General features: G+C 36.8%; 1 non-coding gene across 1 annotated transcript; it reads left to right on the top strand.

Annotated features, from left to right (window-relative positions):
* The first annotated feature begins 1,961 nt into the window (after window positions 1-1,961).
* On the top strand, window positions 1,962-2,068 carry LOC128284959 (small nucleolar RNA R71). The gene has a single exon (XR_008275376.1). It is a non-coding gene; the product is annotated as a small nucleolar RNA R71 (small nucleolar RNA).
* The last annotated feature ends 2,040 nt before the right edge of the window (window positions 2,069-4,108 follow it).

The raw sequence follows: 4,108 nt of genomic DNA, 5'->3' as shown, positions 1-4,108 counted from the left end.
TAGTTAATTTTGCTGAAACAATTTCAAGCGTTACCTAAATAAATATATTTTAAATGTGAAGGTAGTACCTTGAGTTCTAATTTAGGTGGCTCCTCAATTGACACTTTTGGTTGGGCATAATCTCTTTTCTCTAATTCCAAAGATTCAAAACGGGATTGCGGATTAAATCCCTTTTGATTAGCTTCTAACAATGCTAAGTATTCATCATTCTCTTTATCATTCAGAGGATCTGATGTCAAAATTTGTTCCAACGGATCCTCAACATAGTTGAGCTCCTTCTCCACTATTAAATCCTCTAAATCGGACACTGTAGAAGAATCATCAATTGTGTCAGGAAATCGCATAGGCTTAAAAACATTAAATGTTACCTGATCATCCTGAACACGCATAGTAAGCTCGCCCTTCTACACATCAATAGGGGTCCTTCTGGTTGCTAAGAATGGTCTTCCTAAGATAATTGGCACTTCTTTGTCAGCTTTAAAGTCTAGGATAAAAAAATTAGTAGGGAAGATAAATTTATCTACACGTACTAATACATCCTCGATTTTTCCTTCTGGATGTGCTAAAGATCGATCTGCTAATTGAAGTATAACCGTAGTTGGTCTAACTTCACCTATCCCCAACTTTCTAAATATTGACATAGGCATCAAGTTAATACTCTCACCTAAGTCACATTTTGCCTTACCATAATATGTTGCTCCAATGTTGCAAGGTATGGTAAAAACATCCAGGATCCTTCAACTTTAAGGGTAATTTATATTGAAGATATGCACTGCTTTCCTTCATCAGAGGTACCGTCTCAAATTCTCCAAGTCTTCATTTTTTGGACAGGATATCCTTCATGAATTTGACGTAGTTCGACATTTGCTCAAGTGCTTCAACCAACGGGATGTTGATATAAAGTTGCTTAAGTACGTCTAGGAACTTCTTGAATTGAATCTGCTGCTTCTGCTTTTAAAGTCTTTGAGGGTAGGGTGGTGGTGGTTTCTTTACTGAAACTGGTTGATTCGTCTTCTGTGGTAATTCTGCATCTAACGGAGTTGTTAGTTGATCAAAATTAGCTGGTTCTGAAATTACCTTGTTGGGTTTTATAGATTCTGGTTCTTTTGAAACTAAAATTTCAACACTCGATTGAACTTTCTCTGAATCTTGAGCGTCAGCTTGTTCCTTTTCAGCTTCGATGGTGTTGGGCTCTATTGTCTTTCCATTCCTCAATGTCAACGCTTTGCAATGCTCCTTCCCTGGATTCCTTGGATTCTCCGTATCACTAGGTAAAGCACTTGGTGGTCGGTTCCTAAGTTCAGTTGCAAGTTGGCCCATTTGGTTTTCTAGGTTTTTCCATGTAGCTGCTTGGCTTTGGATTTTCTAAGCTATTCGATGGTTCAGCTTGGGTTGGTTTCTGAACTTGATGGGGAAAACTAGGCGGCTGGGTTGGTCTAGGTTGGGCGTAAGTATTACTGGTTCCAACCCCTTGGTTACTCCAAGAAAAATTAAGGTGATTTCGCCACGTTGGGTTATAAAAATTGGATTGCAATCCTTGCCTTCCTCAATTTTGCTTCTGGTTACCTATGTAGTACATGGATTCTGGGTTTGATGGACATTCTTCAAACAAACGTCTTTCCCCACAATAGACACAGGCTATACTTTCAAATTGGGTTAGTTGTTGTGCTACAAAACTGTTAGACCCATTAGTAGTAAGGTTTTTTAACATTGAGGATATTGATGATACCTGAGATGCGAGTGAAGTAAGAGCGTCTACTTCATGTATTCCAGCAACTCATCTTCCTGATGCTGCTCGATTGGTTGGCCATTAGTAATTGTTATTGGCAATCCTCTCAATGATTTCATAAGCCTCGTTATAAGACTTAGAAAGGAGAGCACCATTAGCAAAAGCGTCCACTACCATCCTCGTGTGAGCATTGAGACCATTATAAAATGTCTCAAGTTGGACGTAATGTGGGATTCCATGATAAGGGCTCTTTCGTAATAACTCTTTGTATCTTTCCCATACCTCATACAAGGACTCATCATCCATTTGTTGGAAGGCAGTGATCTCGTTCCTCAACTTAGCATTCTTGCTAGGCGGGAAATACTTCATAAGGAATCTTTTTGCTAACTCTTGCCATGTGAAAATTAAGTTCAATGGCAATGAGTTCAACCAGGCTTGAGCTCTGTCCCCTAGTGATATGGGAACAGCTTCGATCGTAATGCATCTTTAGGTACTCCGGCTAACTTGAAAGAATCGCTCACCTCCATAAATAGTCTTAAGTGTAGGTGAGGATCTTCAGTAGGCATTCCATTGAATTGGCCCAATGTCTGAAGCATTTGGAACATGACTTGCTTCAGCTCGAACTGTTGTGCCTCAATTTCAGGTCTCCTACCCGGATTAAGATAATTAAATACTGGCATGGCATACTGTCGTAAAGCTCTATCCCTATCATCAGCAATAAGGATAGGATTTTGAGCAGGGTTTACTTTATTTCCTTGGATCAGATTTTTGAAGTTCATATATTCGGTCCTTCTTTGATTTGCTTGTCTTCTTCTCTATCGAAAAGTTCGTTCAATCTCAGGGTCTACAGGGAGTAGGTCAATAATTCGGTCAATACTCATAAACACTTGAAATAATCACAGAAAAATTAAATTAAAAATTAAACAGGAAAAATAAACCAAAATGTAAAACTAACAAATTCACAAATAATGACTTTTTAAAACAGACCCCGAAAACGACGCCAAAAACTTGGAACGACGGGAATGTGCAAGTGTACACAATCGCAACAAGTAATAAAGTGACAAGTAAATTTTGAGTTATCGTACCCACAGGGACTGTGAAAAGGATTATTTATGAATGCAATTTAAAACACTTTGGTGAAGGAAAATATTTTGTTTTAAAAAGGGTGATTAAGAAAAATAAGATTTTTAACTAAGTAACTAAAGAAATAAATCTGAAATGCATGATTTCAAAATATGATTTAATGAAGCTGACATAATTGTGTTAATTTAATTACATTTCTTTAACTTAGAATTATTAAGCTCATGCTTATGCTGTTACGAATAAATTCATCGCAACTCGATAATTTGCTAACTTATGAACACCTACACAAATCCATTCATCTCTTAACATATCCCTATGTTAATTCAAACGATTAAACATATTTTAATAAGCAAACATGTTATGGTACATACATACTCATTAAATTGAACTAATCTCTTACATATCCCTATGTCAATTCAAATGATTAATTAAATATAATAAGCACATAAAAGACTACGTGAGGTAACAAGGTCTTCTTACCTTGAAACAGTTTAATCACAATAATCTTGCAAGTTATGCAAGGCAAGTGTATCACCAGATACATTGCTAATTTAACCTTCAGCTACCTTAAAAGAATAAACATGCACTGATTAAGTATTGTGTCCATTAATTAATTCATTAGCTATCTTACAATTGTAATGCAAGAATAACTTAGGCATGATTTTACTTAATCAAGGATTTTACCGAGGCCTATAACAGCATAAACACAATTTTAATAATTTAAGCAGATGAAATGCAATCAAACTAACACAAATTAAATTCAAGCTAAACTAATTAATTAACCATTCCAACAACATAAATATTCATAGATATGTTCATCATAACAACAAGAAAAATTAAAGAGATAGGGAACAATAATTAAATCTGGTCTTTTTTCGTGGCTTGACTAGGTTGTTCCGTTCTTCGTTCTTTGTTGTCCTTGTCGATAAAAGCTTCTATGAACACTCAATTGTTGCTCCAAAATGGCTGAAGAATAACCCTTCCCCAAGGGGAGAAATCAGCACAAGAGAAAGGGACTTGAAATGGGGAAATGAGAGGAGAAAGTGAGAGAGGAGAGAAGATATGTGAATGAATTGTGGTGTGCTTCGAATGATCAGCCAAGGAGGGTTTTTATAGATGAGTGTGGCAGCTAAAATTTGCTAAAAATAGTAGCCAAAGAGCCACCCCTTGGCCTACCATCTATGTGGCAAAGTTGATGGCTTCAACTTTACTAAATATGGCTTGGGAAAATCCATAAAGCCACCAATTGTGGAGGGGTGTAACACCCCTCACCCATACCTGACGCCGGGATAAGGT

The sequence above is a fragment of the Gossypium arboreum genome, chromosome 11 (genome assembly GCF_025698485.1).
Source record: "Gossypium arboreum isolate Shixiya-1 chromosome 11, ASM2569848v2, whole genome shotgun sequence".
NCBI classification, from domain to species: Eukaryota; Viridiplantae; Streptophyta; class Magnoliopsida; order Malvales; family Malvaceae; genus Gossypium; species Gossypium arboreum.
This window is presented reverse-complemented; position numbering and strand designations above follow the sequence as displayed.